The 20449-nt window shown below is 51.4% G+C and overlaps 1 protein-coding gene and 1 long non-coding RNA gene across 2 annotated transcripts in view; one reads left to right on the top strand and one right to left on the bottom strand.

Moving 5' to 3' along the window:
- PLEKHA6 (pleckstrin homology domain containing A6) overlaps positions 1-20449 on the bottom strand; it is a 113966-nt gene that overhangs the window by 70432 nt on the left and 23085 nt on the right. The gene's annotated exons all lie outside the window — the stretch shown is intronic.
- Positions 10323-11011, top strand: LOC115288318. Its single transcript, XR_003906936.1, has 2 exons — positions 10323-10463; positions 10558-11011. It is a non-coding gene; the product is annotated as an uncharacterized LOC115288318 (long non-coding RNA).

Consider the following 20449-nt stretch of genomic DNA (forward strand, 5'->3'; position numbering starts at 1 on the left):
GCTTGGTCCTCCAGGACCAGGCTAAGGCTTCCCCCCACTAGTTTATTCTACATCCCGCTCTGCCCCAGGCAAGCCTGAGGTGAGGGGGTGCTACCCACTCCCCCAAATGTAACAACCTGAGTCAAACCTCAGCTGCTTTCCTAGGCTAGAAGGACTCTTGTTTCAGAACAGGAAAATGGGGAGAATCCGAAAATTGTCTCCTAACGATGAAGCTCCTTGGCATCTGCTTTCAGGAAAAGGGTCCTAGAACGAATCTCAAAAGGAGCATCTAGTTCAATGTCCAGCGGGATTTTAAACGGATGTTCCCTTTAACGCTCTCTCCTCTACAGGTCTGCACACGTGTGCACAGCCGACCACGTGGCTCAGGCTGGCCGCAGGGGTTCCCCACAGATCTGGCTGCTATTCCAGGCCCGACTCCTCAGAAGGTGGAAGACTCAGACGTTCTAACGCTTCCGGGAGCCTGCAGATTTCGGAAAGCTGCAGTTGATCCCCTTGAGGGTTCGAGAAGATCCACTCTTTCAAAAACTGGTGGCAAGACTTTTAAATGCCCTTAGCTCTTGACCATCTATCTCAAGGAGTTTTTCCAGATGACTGATACTGTACACCAAGACCCCGGATATAAAATATACCTCGTGCTCTTCCCCTAATCCAATCCACAAATGCCCTCTCTCTCTTCCAAGGCTAGAAGGTGGTTTCCATCATTTCCCAAAGATAAAGGCAGGCATAGGAAGTAGCAGAGCCTGATCGTGGAGCCCCTCAGAGAAGGAGGAGTCTGGCTGTCTCTCTGAAAAAGAGCAAGAGGAAGTGGAAACACATTTCTTTGCCAGCGAGCTGCCCTGTCCAGGAGGGAAGAACCTCCCACAACTTTTTCTTTTTTAATGTTTATTTATTTTTGAGAGACAGAGAGACAGTGTGTGAGCAGGGGAGGGGCAGAGAGAGGAGACACAGAATCTGAAGCAGGCTCCAGGCTCTGAGCTGTCAGCACAGAGCCTGATGTGGGGTTCGAACTCACGAACCGTGAGATCATGACCTGAGCCAAAGTCGGCCTCTTAACCGACTGAGTCCCCCAGGCGCCCCCCCAACAACTTTTAAAAATAAGAAAACTGGGGCGCTTGGGGGGGGTTCAGTCAGCTAAACGTTCGACTCTTGATTTCCACTCAGGTCATGATCTCACAGTTCCATGGGATCAAGCCCCGCAGCAGGCCCCTGCTCACACATGTGCTCTCTTTCTCTCTCTCTTAAAATAAATAAACATTTTTTTAAATGAGAAAACCAAGACTCAATGTGAGTTTATCATGATCCAAGGACCCGCAGGGAAAGAACTGTGATGACAAGACCAGAATCCGGGTTTTCAGGAATCTGCCCAAAGGAGCTGTTATCAGGGTGATTCTCATCTGTTTGGAGAAAGTCCTGCCTGGAGGTAAGATTTTTGGATTTCATGTACCAGTTAAATTTTAAAAACTGAAATTTAAGGAACCACTATAAGGCTGCCAACTTTTTATTTTGCCAAATAAGGACATTTTAAAAGCCCAGCTGCCATCTACTCTTACCACCAGCTCATGAAAAGAATAAAAAAGCCACAATTCCAGAATAAATATTGGAGCACATCTTCTGCCCCCAAAAGGAAACCTTTGAACTGAATACGCTTTGCTTCCTGGAGAGAAAAAAAAAAATCAGTGTGTTTTCCCTGTTTTTCTCCTTTCACCTCGGACTGGAGAAAACTCCATCACGGACCAAAAGTTGATAGTCACTGGGCCAGATGACCTCTCTATGTCCCTTTTCACTTAAGCCTAGAAATTAAGAGAAAGACCCTCAGCTTTGGGGATTTGGACCTTTCCAGAAAACCCAGGCTGGACAAATGTGGGAGACGGGAAATCAACGACCATGCTATTCCTTGCTTACGTGAATGTGCACTGCCAGCTACGAAGACATGGACAAATGTCGGCTGCTCTATTATAAATTCAGTGTTCGGGAGTCTGGGTGGCTCAGTCAGTTAAGCATGCAACTTCGGCTCAGGTCATGACCTCACAGCTCGTGGGTTCGAGCCCCGCATTGGGCTCTGTGCTGACAGCTCAAAGCCTGGAGCCTGCTTCCAATTCTCCCTCTCTCTCTTCCCCTCCCCTGCTCATGCTCTCTCTGTGTCTCAAAAATAAATAAAACATTAAATAAAATAAATCCAGTGTTCAGCGAGCATCGACCTCCACGTGGAGCCTCCCAGGCTCCGAGTCTCTGAATTTTACAGTCCCCTCGTCTGTGCGGATAAGCCAGGGAGAAGATGGAAGGAGACAATGTGCCCAAGTCAAGAATTTTCCGAGAGGTGAAGGCAGCTTCTGGTGAGTTGTAAAGGGCAGCGAATCAGCAACGTGACCCAGACACGGACCCACTGATGCCATTTCCGGGGCACAGTTTGGAGCCCTACAGAGAGGACTGACCACAGTCCAGGGAGCAGTTTTTCCACCCGCCTTCTATGGATTGCTTCTTGCTTATTATTCTAATGGGGAAGGCATGGGGGACAGAGAGGACAGGGAAGTCCACGCAGCTCTGAGGTGTAGAGGGAAAATACCAATAAAAGGGCCCTGGGATTAGGAGCTAGATCTTGATCCTTGGCCTTGACCATCTGCTGCCTAACCATGAGACCTCTGGCACCTTTGGACTCTGGTTTCCTCATCTATCTAGTCGGCATCATAGTCTGTCTTCCTTATGGGGCTGCTGTTAGACTGTGAGATTCTTGAAGACACAACCACGTCTTATCCACATCTGTACCTCAATATCCAACCCAGTACTCGGGAGAGGAAAGAGATGGGTAGACATCTGTGGAATTGGGCCAGAGCGGCAGGATATCTGTGAGAGCGCATCCACACCAGAAAGCTCCGAAAAGAAAGGAAGGGTTATTGTCATCTGTTGGCCAAAACTGCGCATCACACCATCTGTCAAATATACAAAGACACCGGAATTCTCTTTGGAAGTCGACGGTGATGTAAATAAAAAGTAATTTTTTAAACGCCCATAGTTTCAAAAATAGCCAGACTGGACAACCCATTAATTATAGTGCCTAATAAATAGCTGTGTGGTTGCATCTCAGATTCAATCACGCTATGCAACTTCCTTGCTGAAAATGTGTCTTGACTGCCCTTTGCCCTGCCCGCAATGCCTCTCATCCTTCTTTCTCATCAGCAGACAAAGCCCTGGTTCTCTCGCCTCTTTGCGGTTACATCTATATTGAGAGTTGAGGTCCCTTGGCCGGCTGCAGCTTTGGAAGGTACCAGACCTTGGGACTCCCCGGTCCCTTCTCCTGGCTCCTTTCCATCCGCTCCGTGTTCTGCCTCGGCTTGCTCTGCTGCAGTCTGCTTCCAATGCTTATCTTGTCACCCGAAATCTGCTTTTCAGAAGCCACCCCCAGTCTCTTGCCAGTCTCACTGGTCTGGCCCACCCACCATGCCCTCTGGACCCTACCACACAGCACGTGCTGCCCACTGGGCATGACTGTACAGACAGATTGCAGTGGCCAAGGCTGGCAGCCCGCCCACGAGCTCCCGTAGGAGGCAGGGCTCTGGTCTCTGCTCCCGGCCACTGAGAGGCACCACGCAAGCCCTGGGGACACAGACCCACACGCAGCCAGCCTTGTACCCCACCACCCGACAATCACGGTCCCGCCCAAATTTCCGCTTGTGGGCACAATGCCAAGCCCCCCTGCCCCAGGCATCGGGCTCCATCCTGCCCAATTCTGAGACACGGAAAAGAAAATGCTCCTGGTACTTGCCTCCCACAGCTTTGATCTCTTTAAACTGGTTCAAGCTAATTCCACACGAAGACGGTGCTGGAACCCATACTGGTTACACCTTCTGACCACACTACGGACTTATAGTTAGCTTTACTGGGAGTGTTTCCAAGTGTCTTCAAAAAGCAAGGCTGGCTCTAGGGGCATCAGTCCTCTGCACACATATCTCCAGACCCACATCCCTAAGCTCCCTCTGTAGCCCCCCTACCTCCAAGGGAGGAAATATTCACATTCTAGAAGTCAGAAGTTTTTGATGGGAGATCCCCAAGGAAGACAGACAGTCATGGGACATTCTTATTTGTTAGTAGAGAAAGAGGAAACGAATGAAAGAAGAATGAAAAGAAAATTGGCTTCCCAAGAGAAACACCCCCAATACATACACACACACAAACACATACATACACCCAGTCTCTCTCTCCCACTCTCTTTCCCTCTCCCTCCCTCCCGCCTCCCTCCCTCCATTTCTTTTGCAGTCTCACTGAGAACCACTCCTCTCTGCTCAACATGTGCATGCCCGGGTCAGTCAGTCTCCACTGAAAGTCTGGGTAGCCCCAGTTCTTCCCTAGCCCAGGTCCCCAGGACCCCAGATTTTACCTTCCATGCTGGAAGTCAGGACCCAACTGGAAGACGCAGACAGCTGATTGGGAAGGAATGAAACAATACTCCAGACTGGAGAAAACTGTCAAGGATGGCCGGTGCAGCTCCCATGAGAAGGAAGGAGACAGGGAGAGAGCCGGGAATCCAGAATTTCCCTAGCCTTCCAGGAAGGCTCTGGTGTCCGCTCTCTCCTGGCTCCAGCCTTAACTGAAAACCAGGGGAAAGTCTCCTGATAAAGCGGGGGGTCTGAAATCTGAAACTGCAGGTTGGCCGAGTTCTATATAAACACACTCACACCCCCAGCTCCTGGGGTCCGATGGCTCACCCGCCTTCCTTCCCCTCCCTCTCCACCCCGCCTGCAACTTGGTAACATCAGACAGCCCTCTAGCTGTAGCAGCTCAGTTCCAGAAACACTGAGCGGAGCCAAGCAGAGCCTGGCAGACACAGGAAGCGACCTGTCAGGCGCTTCCAGCCCCAGCTGCCTCTTCCCCCTCACCCTCACCCCCCTCACCAAACTCCCCGCAGTTCAAGTCCAGGTGCTTAAGTGGACTCAGGGTCATGGCAGCAAGGGTGATGGGCAAGTTCTCAGTTCAGGGGCATAGATTTCTAGCCTTCAGCTCCACATCAAGGAATTATATTTTTCTAAGGATCAGATTCCAGATAACTGGTCTGGCATATACTAATTGCTAAATTCACCTTCCCCTCTACTGCTCTTCCAATTTTTTGCATCTGACTCTTACGGGAACACCCGTTTCCCTTAAGGTTCACCCACAATAGAATCAGGCCACGGGCGAGTGGGAAGAAATAGTAGGGGGACACTTGCCCCATTTTGCAGATGAGGGAGCTGAGGCCAGGAAGAAAAAAAGGCTTAGCAAAGCTGGGGAGTGACTTCTGGACTGATTTGGGTTGTAGAACCAAAAGGTAAGTCTTTAAAGTCAAATAGAATCATGCCTTCGTATAACTTGGGTTTTCACTTGAATCACTGATAGTGAGAAAAATCACCTAACATCTCCGGGCCTCAATTTCCTTAGTTGTAAAATGAAGCAAGTGATACTACCCGAGAGAGTAACAATTTAAATAAGGTAACGGGTATAAAGTATTAGAGACTCAGAAGGCACTCGGAAAGACCCACCACCCTCTTGTTCTGTTCGCTACTGCTCACTGCCTGGTATTAGCTTACTTCTCACTCAAGTAGGTAACTCTAAATTGCCTTTAGTATTTACTGTTCCTTCAGGTGTTGGTTTAACGTTTCTTGTTCATTGTCTTTATGTTAATCTGACCGTTGACACCCATACTTGACTTGGCACAGCGCTCAGAGTGCAATGCTTCATTTCTATGAAGGGAAACCTTGCACCACAGGCTGAGGTCGCAGATTCACACTGAAGACCTCTCCCCGGATGTTTCTTGCATCTCTACCTCCAGGCTCCAAGCTTCAGTCCCCGTACGCCCGTCTACCTATGAGCCTTTTCCTCAGGGGTAACTAGTCTTTGCCTTGAACTCAGCACACCTAAAGTCAAATTAAGATTCACCATGCACTGACTAGCTATATTATAGTATTGATGTGGAACAGCCGTCAAGACACAGGAGATGGAGATAGTGAGGAGCAGAGCAATTAGCATGCTATCATTTGGGTGAAGAAATAATTTGTAATTTGCATGATTCTACAGAGCAGGGGTCAGCAAACTTTGTATGTAAGATAGTCAATGTTTTCAGGGCCAGTAAATCCTTCCTGGGCCATACGGTCTCTGTTGCAAACACTTAATTCTGCCTTTGCTTTATACAAGCAGCCACAGACACTATGTAAACAAATAAGCATAAACAAATAAGGAAAAGTTAATTAGCATACTACACAAATGAGGACAAATCAATTAGTGTAAACAAATGAGCATAAATGAATTAGCATAAATCAAAGAGCGTAGCTGTGAACAAAACTCTACTTGTGGATACTACAACTTGAATTTCATATAATTTTAATAAATCAAAAACCTTTCTATTTTTTTTTTCACCATTTAAAATATAAGGGGCGTCTGGGCGGCTCGCTCAGTTGGTTGAGTGTCCGACTTCAGGTCATGATCTTGTGAGTGGTTTGTGAGTTCGAGCCCCGTATCAGGGGCTGCTGTCAGCGTGGAACCCACTTTGGATCCTCTGTCCCCTTCTATCTGCCCCCCTCCTACTCATGTGCTCTCTTTCACACGTGCTGTCTCTCTCTCAAAAATGGATAATCGTTTATAATAAATTAAATAAATAAATAAATAAATACACACACACACACACACACACACACACACCCCACTTTTGGGTTGTGGGTCCCAACAAATTAGGCGGTAGACTGGATTTGGCCTGTGAGTCACAGTGCAGACTGGCTTAGAGCATCTCAGGAAGGACACCCCACACACTGGTAAGAGTGGTCACCTCCAGGGAGCGGGCTGGGGGGTAGATCTGAGACGAAGCGGGAGAGAAGCTTCGGAAACTATTCCGTACCATTTGAATATTGCAACCTGTGCAGGTTAAACACAGTCAACTTTTTAAAAAATGTCTATTTATTTATTTTGAGAGAGAGGGAGAGAGAGACAGCTGGGAGGAATGGGGGGAGAGCAGAGAGAGAATCCCAAGCAAGCTTTACACTATCAGCACAGAGCCCGACCCAGGGCTCGATCTCACAAACTCGGAGATCATGACCTGAGCCTAAATCAAGAGTCAGATGCTTAACTGACTGAGCCACCCAGGCACTCCAAACAGTCAATTATTAATGGGCTCGCCATCTATGTTCTCTTACTTCTATCAATGTCAACATTAACTGTCCCAGTCAGACAGCCTTATAACTGCCAGGTCGACTTTATGTCTCTCCCTCCCCAGTCTGTCACCCAACAGTAACCAGGGTCCAAAATCCACTGGCCCGGTTAACCGTAGCACCTCTGCCCATGACTAGCTATCTATTCCTCTCCCACGCTCACCTGCTGTCGCCTTTACCCCTCCATGTCATTTCCTGCAAGCTTCTACCCTCCACTGACTTTCTACTTGTGTAAAACTTGTTTCCAAAGGAGGCGGAAGCCTTTTAAGGACTGGGGCTATTAATTCACCCTCCCTCTCTGCTCTTACACTAGTGCCTTGCACCTAGCGGGAATACCATAAATAGTTGTTTCATTAATAATCGCCCATCCTCCTAGAGATGGTTTGGAACACAGGGGAAAGATCCACCCCAGAATAGAAGTTGGTTCTGAGACACGTAGCAAGGCCAGAGTGAACACGGGCACAAAGCCTTCCATTGTAGTAAAGAACGTTTAGGGAGAGAATCAATTCAGTGCAAATAAAAGAAGCCGTGCTCTGGAGAAGAAAGTCAGAGGGCCCAGTGGGGAATGTTCCTGTAGTCCCAATCTCTCCTGCATCCACCTAGGGGGGTAGGGAAACCTCTGATCCTCAACTGGGCGATTTGGGTGATCTCAGAATCAGAGGGTCCCCACGGTTAGGTGGGACCTCCATGCCAGGTACCCCGTCGCGCTCCACCCAGGCAGGAAAAGCTCTCTCCAGCACCTAGGAAAGAGGAACCTGTCACATGAACTCGCACAGGGACAAGACATTCACTACTCCTCAAGGTGGCACGTTCCATGTTGAAGGGTGCTGTTGGTTAAGCATGCTTTCTGACTCCCCCGTGACTTCCAGTTCTGGAACTGAACGGATAAAGACTTCCCGAGGGGGTAACAAAAAACTAATGATAACTGCCAACTATAATAGAGGTTACTTCTTCCTTCCAAGATCTTCAAAGGGTTTTCAAAGACAAAAAAAATCACTGACTCTTTGAAACTGGAAATACCTTTGCTTCGAAATGTTTATTAAGTGAAACTGAATATAGTCCCTTTTCTTCCTTTCAACATGAAGGCATCCAGGTTATGCCAAAAAGGAATGGTTTTCTTTCATTATAGGAGGAAGCTTCACATCACCCGTGGCCATGTGGTCCTAACATCCCATTTAACACCACAGGAGTCAAGGAGGAGAGGAGTTAGCTGGCTTGCCCCAGATCACAGAGCTAGTATGTTCTGAAGCCAAACTTTAAACCCAGGCTTGTCCAGCTTCCAAATTCAGTCTTTTCCTTAAGGCCCAAGGTTTCCATGACAGTTGATCATGTCTGTCAACCTCGCTCTGTCTCTGAAATAAGCAGAAATGAGTATTTCTACCATTTCCATTAGAAGCATAGGGGAGATCACTACATATAACCGTCCCACAGTCCCTGGCCAAATCCATCGTCGTGAGGCATCCCCGGATGGTAGGAATGAGGCCAGAGACAGTCCAAAGCCAGGATGCCAGCATCCCAGAGACACCCAAGGAGCAGAGTGGCATCTCCCCAGCTCAGCCATGGTCCATCTCCCCTCCTCAGCCATGCTTCGCAGGGGCCCGGCTCCAGGCCTCCTGCCAGGGCTATGGTGCTTGGGAGCCCATGAAGCATGGCATTGTGTGGGCAGCACAAACCCAACATTGACCTGGAGCTTGGCACCTTCCCTCTACAGCCTGCTTTTGGTAAATATTTTCTGGCTCACCCAGTAGAGGGGTGGGAGGTCTCCTCAACAGACCTAGTTCCAGAAAGATGGGCTAGAGAGTGCTGGGGATACGCACCAAGAACTCACAAACACTTTGGTGCAGCTTCTCCTCCAATCCTCAGTGGAGAATCGCCTGCATCGCTTTGCCTCCTCCCTGCCCTCTGAGCATCTGAAATGCCTGCAGCCAGGCTCGCAGCCCATTATTGAAGCTCTAAGCGGCTTCAAATCCCCTCGAGGCTCCTGATTGTCCAGCTGGAGCCCACGGTGCTTGGCGAGGCACTCCTGCACCCTGCCTGGTCCTCCTCCCAACCTACCCCGCAGGGGCCTCCCTGGTTGCTTCTCCCCTGCAGAGCACCTACCTCCCAGGCTACACACGTGCCTGGACCCCTCTGGCTTCCATGACTACATAGACACAGGAGAGGACCCTTCCCATTTCTCAGGAGGGCAAACCACAGCCAGGAGCTGAAAGCTCCCACAGGATGTCCATGTTGGAGACAGAAACAGGTTCCAAGCCCACGGCCTCTTTTCTTGGTCTCTGCAGAGAACACTTACTCTTCAGGACAGTCTTCAGTGTATATCGGTCCGAGGAAATCCCATGATGCTCTACCTCTCCTGCCCCCCTTCTCAGGTAGCTGTCCTTGAGACCTTCACCTGGCACTCTCCAACTCCCCACCTTTTTTTCTGCCATCTCACTGGGAGATGTGGTCATTAGCAGAGAGCACTATGTAGGTGTCTAATTAAGCAATCAGTAGCAAATGCAGAAACCTGTCTGAGCCACCGCACAGAGCATCACCCAGGGATCCTCTTACAGTCAACTCCCTGCCCCGAGCTTCCTGGAAAGGTCCTCATTGTTTGTCTGGAACACAGAAAAGTATCCAATTCTGCCCTCATACTTATCTGCTGGCACTGACTTCCCCGACTCGGCATGCCCCCAGGGGGTGCCATCACATAGAACACGGTGTGAATGGTGCCCCCAGAATTGTGGGACCCAGGAGCCCCAGGCGGGTGGGAAGGTGAAGGTCCCCAGGGGGGAGGGACAGGGTGTTTTGAGAGGATGTCTGCCTACCTGGCTGTTTCAAGTGTCCCAGAGCTGTAGCCTGTCGTGCTGGCATTTTGGGGTCAAGACACAGGAAGCGAGGAGCCCTCGAGCAGGTTGGCGTGGAGGAGGGCAGTGCAGGTGGCTCAGCACCCCCCCCCCCCGTGTCTCTGAGTCCTCTCCTTTTTCTGCACTGTCTGCTCACCTGTTCCTGGTTCACCTTTTAAATGGAATGTTCCACTTGCCCTGGGAGCCCGGGGGTGGGGGGGAAATTCTGCCCTCACCAAGAGCTTTCTTCTTCAGAGACTGGAGTCTCTGGGAGTCCCTCAGAGACAGCTGCGGATGGCAGGTGGAGGCAGTGAGACAAGGGCAACAGCAGAGGAGGACCCTCGGGGTCGAGACAGACTTGGGCTCCTGCCAGCTCCCCCAAGCCTGGGGACAGACTGGACCGTCAAAGCAGGAGACTGGAGGCCAACCGACACCTGCTGCCTCCCTTGATCCTGGGGGATCCCTCTCTCAGGTGTCAGCACCCCGACAAGCTGGGATGAGAAACAGGGAGGCCCCCCCTTCTCCTGTGCCCCTCCCTGAACCCTGTCTTATCTTTCCTCTTCTAGGCCCTTATCTTCCAGCCAGGAGACCTTTATCAGCCTCATCTCTTTCGTGCTCACAATGGAGCAGGAGGCCAGGCACTTGCCGTGATGCCCACAAGCTTTTCAAAGGGCCTCTCATCCTGGGCAGGGGCTCCAACTACTTCCAACCCACACCCTGTATCAGTGCCAGCCTCAGTGCCCTCCTGTGCCCCAGGGCTCTGCCAGGTTGGCCCAGAAGCCGGGCATACCTGGTCCACCAAGGTGTGCGAGTTTCTCTCAGACAGAAATGGGAGAAGGACTTTTTCCAGTCGCTGGGCCCCATCCAGCTGTTTTCTACCTCCTAAGAGAACTTGGGCTTTGATTACAGCAGGGAAGATTTAGGTTAGACACCAAGAAGCACCGGAACAGGTGATAAAGGGAAAGTTTAGGACTCTGCCTTTGTGCTTTAGAAATACAGCCAGTAGCCCTCTGTTTCACACCTGTTTTCATCATGTTACTCTTTTGCTCATGAAACTCCCAGTGGCTGTCCCCTCCCCAGCTGGCCACAGAAAGGCCTAAGTCCTCGGTACCCAAAGCCCACTACAGTGCACCCCCATTTACCTGTTGAAGGTCATATTCCACTGCTCTGTGAGTCAATTTTCTTTAATTTTTTAATGCTTATTTTATTTTTGAGAGAGAGAGCAGGGGTGGAGCAGAGAGAGAGGGAGACACAGAATCCAAAGCAGGCTCCAGGCTCTGAGCTTCAGCACAGAGCCTGATGTGGGGCTCGAACTCACGACCTCGAGATCATGACCTGAGTCAAAGTCAGCCGACTGAGCCACCCAGGTGTGCCTCTTTTTTGTTGTTGCTTTAATGTTTATTTATTTATTTTGAGACAGAGCACAATCAGGGGAGAGGCAGAGATAGAGAATCCTAAGCAGGCTCTGTGCTGACAGCACAGAGACAGCCCATTGTGGGGCTTGAGCTCATGAATAATTATGACCTGAGCCAAAATCAAAGAGTCAGAAGCTTAACCAACGGAGCCACCCAGAGGCCCCTGTGTGTCAATCCTCTAATCAGGACACAGTGTCTTGATGTTTCTCCCAAAGGCTTTAGGCACCTGTGTGCATGGCTGTACCACCACCCCCAGCCAACCTTTAAGCTTAGCCAAACTGATGTTTTTTAAATTTTTTAATGTTTTTTATTTATTCTTGAGACAGAGAGAGAGAGCGTGCAAGCAGGGGAGGGCCAGAGAGAGGGAGACACAGAATCCGAGGACAGGCTCCAGGCTCTGAGCTAGCTGTCAGCACAGAGCCCAACATGGGGCTCGAACCCATGAACCGCAAGATCATGACCTGAGCCAAAGTCAGATGCTCAACCAACTGAGCCACTCAGGCACCCCTCAGCCAAACTGATTAACCGATAACCCGGGGAACTTCTCTACAAAATCCATTCCCCAGTTCCGCCCAGATGCCTGTTGAATGTAAATCTACCAGAAGCAGGTGGACACTGCTGTAAGGCTGAGCTCAAACATCATGTTTTCCAGAAAGTTCCTATTAAATACCCCCGGCCCACAGAAAGTGCCCGCCCCCCACCATGAAAATATTGGCATATGCTGGTCATGCATTCCCTAGAAACGTCTTGAGCATCCTCATAGAGACGGACATAAAGTAGGCTCCCTCCGATCCAGGAACCCCCAGTAACTGGGGACTGGACACACACACCCACAAAACCATCCTCTTCCCAAAGGCCGTGGTGAGGGTGGTGTGAATGGAGAGTCAGAAAATGTCCAGGGAGCCTCTAAAAGATGGATGGTGGGTATTCTAGAAAGGGAGACCCTATAGAGGGCACTGGGGCCCCTGGGCTCCGTCAGGGCTCATGCTGGGAGGCGAGAATAACAACAGGAACTAACCTAACAATTATTGTGTGTTTACAATGCATACTGTTGGAACTGCTCTCTATGTTATCTCTTCTAACCAACTGAAGGTGGGAGACTTTGGGCAGGGCTATGAGGTCTCACCATCCACAGAGTGGCTCCTGGTCGATTACTGCTTTCTCAGTGATCAATAGATGAATTGATCTCTGAAGGCTCACTCCCAGCGGGAGGAAGGCAGGGTCCTACAGGGGCAACTGCGGCCCTGAGAAATATTTTCCTAACTTTTTAAACTATTAAAAGCAACACCAGGGCTGGATGAGCGGAGGAGAGGCATCGCGGGCGAGGGCCTGGCTTTCCTGATGCAGGATGTAAGAGTGGGTGTTAGAGTGCTCCCTGAGCCCACAAGAAACCCAAGCAAGGCCTGGGGAGACAGCTGCCCCTGGAAGACAGCTGTGGGTTGCTCAGAATAGGGACACAGTGGAGAGGTTCTCAGTGGGCCGGCCCAGAGGTACCCTCCCTAGAAGTCCCTCGTCCCAAATGCCGGTGCAGGACCCGCACAGGTAGGGTTCCCTCAGCACACCCCGGAGTCAGCAGGGCCTCCTGAACTGATCTTGTCCCTCCTCCTGCTCCTGTTTGTATCACTTCCTTTAACGTCTCCACGGCTGACATGGAATCATGGAATCACGCACTCCATGTGTCATCTGCTGCTGAGGTCACCGGAACTGGAGGCCAGGAGGCCCGTGCCCTGGGCTGCTCTGAGCCTGGGCCAGAACACTCAACATCATGCCTCTCTTCCTTCACTTGTGGGCCCTTAGTTTACCTAATTCAGCTCTTGTGAGTGTACAATAACTCGACAAATATAAAAATATTTCAAAAGTTGAACTTACAAAGCAAAACAGATAGAACACCAATCGGCTCATAGAGAGACCCCCGGGCATTTCAAGTCCTCAATAACAAGCCCCACACTCTGGGCTCCGGGTTGGAACACCTCTCCCTGGTTTGAGTCTGGGAAGGGGTAAGAGAAGCGGAAGCAATGTACTCCCCCGCTGCAGCCTGGGGTCTGAACACGCTCTCTCCACAGCCCCTCCTCTGGGAACTACCAGGTACCCTCCCACCGTCTCGGAGTCCCACCTGCTTCTGGAAAGAGGCGTTTCGCCCTCTCTCCTCCTCGCTTTCTGAGAGGACTCTGTAGTCACACTACAATTTTTGAATTATAATTTAGTAAATCAAGTTGGGCATTTGAAGAATTTAATGGAACAGAATAGAAAATATCAGTATACACAGCGCTCTGTAAGAAGAAGTAAAAGGGGGACCTGGGGGGCTCAGTCAGTTGAGCGTCCAACTTCCCCTCAGACCATGACCTCACGGTTTATGAGTTCAAGCCCCACGTCGGGCTCTGTGCTGACAGCGCACAGCCTGGAGCCTGCTTCGGATCTTGTGTCTCCCTCTCTCTCTCTGCCCCTCCTCTGCTCAAGCTCTGTCTCTCTATCAAAAATAAATAAACATTAAAAGAAAAATAAGTATTAAAAGCCGTAACACACACATACACGCAGAGTATTAGAATCTTGACTTGGCCACTCAATCTTTCTATGCTTCTGTTTCTTCATCTTTAAAATGGGCACACTTCATCTTTAAAACTGTTTCCACCTCATAAGGCTACTGTGAGGATTATGCTGGTTAATATAAAGCATTTGGAAAAGCAATTGGCACTAGTGCTACATATAAGTACAATTTCAGGGGTGCCTGGTGGGCTCAGTTGGTTAAGCATCCCACTACTGGTTTTGGCTCAGGTCATGATCTCACAGATGTGTTTGAGCCCTGTGTCAGGCTCTGGGATTCTCCCTCTTCCTCTCTCTGCCCCTTCCCCGCTTCTATTCTCTCTCCCTCAAAATAAATAAACTTTAAAAAGCTGTAACTTCATGTATTTACATACACATAGAAGGGTGTGTGTTTCCTTGTTTATAAAGTAAAGATCCATCTCAGATGCGAGCATCCGAGGGCATGATGCTAAGGGCTTCTGGGCTGGGTCGTGTAATCCACACACAACCTTACGGGGTAGGCTTTCTTATTCCCATTTTGTAAGAGAGGAAACTGAAGCACAGAGAGGTTAGGTTGCCACACAGATAGCAAGTAGTAGAGCCAGGATTTGAATTCCCGAAGCCGGACTTTTAGGCATCGTACTACACTGTCTGCTTCATTTTGACGCCACCTTTTCGCACAGGAGAGGAAGCCGGATCTGAGAAGGCCCTGTTGAAAGAGGGTTGCCCCTGCCTCAAAAGCAAGGGATTTCATTTTCTAATCACTAGAATTCAGGAAAGGCACCTCTGGTGTCCCACCATACAGTCCAGAGTCCTACTACAATAGTTGGGAGTAATAGGGGTGCCCGGTGACTCAGTTGATTGAGTCTCCGGACTCTTCATTCTGGCTCAGGTCATGATCTGAGGGTCATGGGACTGCGCCCCACATTGGGCTCTGAACTGAGCATGGAGCCTGCTTAAGAGTCTCTCTCTGTCTCTGTCTCTCTCTGTCTCTCCCTCCCATTTTGCTCACACACTCTCTCTCTTAAAAAAAGGTTGGAAATAATAAACTTGGTTAACAGGGCTCATCACCGTATGATGTACTAAGTACTCGATTAATCTCAACAATATGAACTTGCATAGCGATATGAGACTCTCCCACACACTTTGTTCTAGAAGACCCAGGTTCTTTCTGATCACACCTCATTGTACCTTCTCCGTGGCCCAGAGACACCAGGAGGGGCTCCACCGGCCTGTCTTCCAGCCCTGAGAAGCCCAGCCTTGCCGGGGGTCGCCCTGTGAGTGAGCGCCCCGTGAGGCCCAGGAAAGTTTCTGGTGGCGGGGAGGCGGGAGGTGATGTGACCTCTGTCTCAAGTGGCAAGAGCCAGTGCCTCTCCCCGCCTCCCCTGTTCTCCTCTGGCCTTGACATCAGTGCAAACTCTGCATCTGCATCACGAGGCACTCTGCATCTCCGGAATCCGGCTGCTACTTCCGGTGGGGGAAAAAGAGGCCAAAGAAGGCAGCACGGACTGTGATTGTGGACCAGGCCTCCTTTCCCTCAGGGCTGCCCACTGTCCCCCGTGTCGCTCAGGAAAAGTCAGAGCTCAGGCAAGAAGAGGAGCAGGTGAATCTACCCCTCAGCTCTGTGGACCATGTCCTCTGAAACGCTCAGCGTTTCAGGGTAAGGGAGGAGCCCCGTTGAGAGGTGGCTAACATCCCCTCATCCCAGGTGGGGCCCACGACTGTCCTTCGCATCTTCTCTTCCTGTGCTAAACCTCAAACACTGACCACAATACAACACCAACAAACAAATGGGGAAACTGAGGTCCACAGAGGCTAGGGGCTTGCTCCCGGGTCACAGACTTTGTGAATACAAGTGAGGGCAGGTCCCGGTAAGGCCAGGCTCCTTGCAGAGCTGGTAGAAACGTCCACCACCCACCCCCATAAATCCTCCCTCCCCACCTGACAGATGTGACCCCTCCCTCTCCTGTGCTCTCTCTGTAATTCCTACACAGGTATTTCCGAGCCCTTCCCCATCACCTCTTCCCCGGTGGCACTGATTTGTTGGGGCGTCTGTCTCCCCCATAGCGCTCCCCCATAGCTGTGTCTTACTCATCTTTGCACCCCAGTATCAGGCATACAGTGATTTCTCAATAAATGCTTGGAGAAGACCCGGGCAGGAGGGAAGGAGGGATGGAAAAAGAGGGAGGGGCAGAGAGGAAGAAAGGGGAAGGAGGGAGGCAAGGGGGCTGGGGAGGGAGCAGGAAGGCAGGCGGGGGTAAGGGAGGAGGGTGAGTGAATACTAGGAGATCACAGGCACCTCGAGCCAGTGGGACTGGACCACGGCACGTGGGCCTCTGCGGGTCTACCTGGGGATCGGGAAACAGGCTGCTCCTGGGTTACGCAGGAGGGACATAAGGAGCACCTGTAGGGGGCAGCCGTTCAGCTACCCAGGAGGCCAGACAGTCTCCCAGGACTCCGGACACCACGGCCCATCGCCCTCCTTTCGCTCCTTCCCCATCTCCAGAATGTGCAGAACCATTTGCCTGGTTTCTTTTCTTCTGTGCTCCATTGCCCCCTCCTGCCTTGCTGTTCCCACCTGTTAAATGGGAGGCTCCTTCCTGTCCTGATGATGGAATGGATTTAGGAGAACAGGGCCCCCCCACTGGACCCCCACCCAACCTGGGAGGTGTGGTGAGCTTTTAGGGGTCCTTCTCGGGTGAGGGGATAGTGTCAGCAGGAACCCGAAGAAGAAGCCACGTTCCTCCACCGGATCATCCATAAACACAGGTCTGCCTTCCTGGGGGGCTGTGGGGTGGGTGGGAGGGGTGGCTTCTATAGGAAAGGGCTCCTGAGCAGGTGTGGTCCCTACGTGCTGCAGAGAAACCACCAGAAACCATAACTTTGGAGTTTCGCTGGAGTGAGGAGATGGAGGACTTGCTGTGTAGACTGAACCCCTATGAGGTCCCTTTCTTCTTTTCTAGAAAGTACCAGGTCCCTTACCTCTTCCAATATGGTCCATCATTCATACACCCCCCACTGTGCATTTGTGGACACCTCCTATGTGCAAAGCATGCTGGGCCCGGGGGGAGGGGGGTTCGGGGGACAGAGGGGCTTCTTGCCCTTCTCCAAACAATCCAGAACAAAGCCATAACAGTCTGCAAGCCCTGGCCCCATCTCTTTTGAAAAACAAGTCCTCAAGCCAAACCCAGGCAGCCGGGCACCTGGAAATGAAGCAGGAAGCTCTCCCAAGGGGATCTCGTGGCTTCTTCTTTGTGCCAAAGAACTGGGTGGGGAGGGGGGGGGGCTCCGAGCTCAATCACACTGAGCTCCCTGAATGGACAAGGCTGTTGTTGAAAGGTAGATGGTGGGATAGTGTCAGCCAGAGGCCACGGCTGGCCTGACGACCGTGCAAGTGTCCTCAAGGACAGCAGCAGGAGTCAAGCAACGCCAACAGGACAGTCCCCTACACAGAGCACTGCTTAGTGGAAGCCAAGGGCGCTGAGCTCCTATTCTGACCCTAGAGCTAATCCGTTGTGTGCCCTCAGGCAGGCCGCAAGCCTCTCTGATCCTTAGGTCACTCAGCAGCACAGGACCCTAAGGATGGAGGTAAGGAGACCAAAGGAAACAAACTGGGCCCTGTGCCCTGCTTAACCCCCTGAGAGATGAAATCCAGGCTCCCGGGTAGGGCTTCACAAGCCAGCCCACCTTCCGGCCCCCTCGCCTGAGACTCAGAAGTGCTCTCTGTGCTTCAGCCCCTCACCATGCTGTTCCATGCAGCCCCGTGCAGCTCAGCCTCTGGGCCTGCTGCACCCCTTCCTTGCCCCCCCCCCACCTCAGGGTTCCGCCTCCTTCCACCCAGCAGTCTTCCTTCCTCTGTTTGCAAAGCACTCTGTGCACTGAAGCTTAGTTTTCTTAATTCTTTAGAAGTCTACGTCCCCTGCTAGACCGTGGGTTTTTAAAGGACCATGTCAAATCCATCTGCTGACAAGCATTTAGCAAATGCCTGCTCTGCGCCAGCCACTGCTAGGTGCCAGGATACGAAGGAGAGGGAAGCAGTCTTGCCGTCTGGTCCTCTGTGCTCAGGACAGTGTGGGCGCAGAGGGCCCGGCCCGCTACAGGGGTGGGAAAAGCAGGTGCCAGGAGTCACCCCCGGGTCTCTGCAGTGCTCACTCTGTCTCCTCTCCTTGAGCCGAAGACTAAGGGACATTGGGAAGAAGAGAGCAAAAGCAGAAAGCATGATTGCTTCCCAAGCACTTCATTATATGCTATTGTCCATGCTTCTGACACACCATGTTTCTTAATCCTCAAATTAACCGTCCGACAAAGGCTTTGGTAGATGAGAACAGCAATGCCCAGAAAGGCCAAGAAACTTGCTGAAGGTTGCACAGCAGGAGGCAGAGCGTAGGTGGGACCTCAGGTCCCAGTGACCATCCCCTGCCCTTAGTCTCACATTGCCCGCTTTAAATACACTAACAATGAGCACCTGTGGGTGCCCAGCCTTCTTTCTCAAAAGGAGGAAATAATGATCCATCAACCTCAAGGCTCTAAGCTGTGTGACTTTAGTCCTCACGTTCTAGGTGGCCATCTAGAAATTCTCTATTCTCTTCCATTTCCGATGCAACAGCAGTTCCCAGACTCCTAACGAGCAGGGCCAGCTCCCAGCCCCGTGGGGGGAAGCCGGCGCCCTTGCCCTCCAGAGAGCTGCCTCCCAGCTCTTGCCACCTTCAAAGCGTCATTAGTGGCTGCTTGGCAGGTGGTCCCAGGCCCCTCCAGCGGCAACCGCTGTCCCTATTATCCAGGGCTGGGAGTTGCTGGGATTTTGCCCTTCATGGGGAGACAGGGGATGACAGGCCTCCTGTGGTCTGCTCACCATCAACCCCCACCACACCTCTCAAAAGTGCTCCTGCACGTTCACCAAGAAATTTTTCTCTCGCAAAACCCAGCTGTGGCTGCTGCCCATGCAAACTCCTGGGCTTGGGCTTCAAGGGCTCTTTCCCAACATCCTTTACCACTGTCACTCACTCCTTTCTTCTGTGACCTGCCTCCCCGAGGACAAATAAGCTGAGCTGGCCCTGGGGAGTTTGCAAATGCCCTTCCTGTCCCACGGACTGGCATTTTACTGATGCAAGTTCTTCCCCTCCTTCCCCTCCCAAATTGGAACCATCTCTTCCAGGAAGCCCTCCCTGATAGACATGCCCAATCTTGATCTTGCCTTGGCATTGCATTTTCTCAGACCTTAATGCCTTCCCTGCGTTTACGCTGGTTGACTCTATTTGGTACATTCCCGCGTTTGACAGACATTCACTGAGGGTCTACAACTACGAGCTGGGTATTTATTGAGTGCCTATTATGTGCCAAGTGCTGCCTTCAAGCAGTTTGTGCTCAGGCCCTTTCCAGAGGGAGGCCCACCTCTGCACGTAGGTTGGGAGCTGTCCTGGGGACCGTCCTCTCTTGGTCCCACCCCAGCCTGACATTTACAAAGCACTTTCATTGTGTGTCCATGATCTCACTGTATCTGCACGGCACCCCTACAAGGTAGGATGGACCCTACAAGGTTCCAGTTGAGTGATGGGGATGTTGAGGCCCAGAAGGATGAGGTGACCTATCCAAGGGCTGGTTACCAGCCAGGTCACCGATGGAATTCAGGTCCCCTGAGTCCCAGGGAGAGTGGCCTCTGTCCCCACCACGCAGACTAGGATCCTTAAGAGCTAGATGGGTTCTAAGTGACCACCACCCACTTCTCAACCTCAGTCATTGCCACTGGACCTTAAGGAAGAAAGAGACTGAAGCAAAAATCGAGGGCCTTGGAAAGTGCTCATGTAAGTGGACACTCTATACAAGTTTACGCTCGTGTTCCTGGCACAGGGCAGGCGCTCGATACATATTTGTCAGATGAATGAACAACTTACTGAAGAGACAAGGGGCAGAGGGTGTGAGCTTGTTACCAGTACTGGCGATTCGAGTGCATACTTTGTATCAGGCGCAATTCGAAATGCAACTCATGTTGTCTTTACAACCACCTTTTGAGATGGCTGTTAGCGTCTCCCTTTCATTGAGGAGGCAAAACGAGGTGAGACACCCAGAGGGGGAGCACTCGGGAGGAGCTGGGCAGACTCACTCCAGAGCTATGCTGTGCTCCTGACCACGTGTGCCAAGTACAGGTCATACGCTCCTGCCGTCCACGGTCATCACTCACTTCTCATTACAAGCGTACCGAGTGAGTGTTCTGACAAGTGCTGAGTGACAGCTGAAGTCACACTTCTGCCCTGCGCCCCAGGGTTCTGCCTGAGTCCGCGTGAGTCACCCCCGGCTGTAATGAGGTGTAATAAAAATCCAGCCGAGAGGGGAGGGCAGGGGGCCGTGTTTCCACTGCACCAGGATCTCGAGAGTCCTGTCCAGTGTCCGCACCCCAGGGTCCTGCCACTACCCCATGGGTCTGTCCCCCCACAGAGCAGCTCTTGTCTCTGACCTGATTGCCAGATGCGCTTGGTAAGAGCCAGGGCTGTGGATTACGAAGGGCAGAGGATGGAAGGAAATTTCT

This window comes from Suricata suricatta, chromosome 3 (assembly GCF_006229205.1).
Source record: "Suricata suricatta isolate VVHF042 chromosome 3, meerkat_22Aug2017_6uvM2_HiC, whole genome shotgun sequence".
NCBI classification, from domain to species: domain Eukaryota; kingdom Metazoa; phylum Chordata; class Mammalia; order Carnivora; family Herpestidae; genus Suricata; species Suricata suricatta.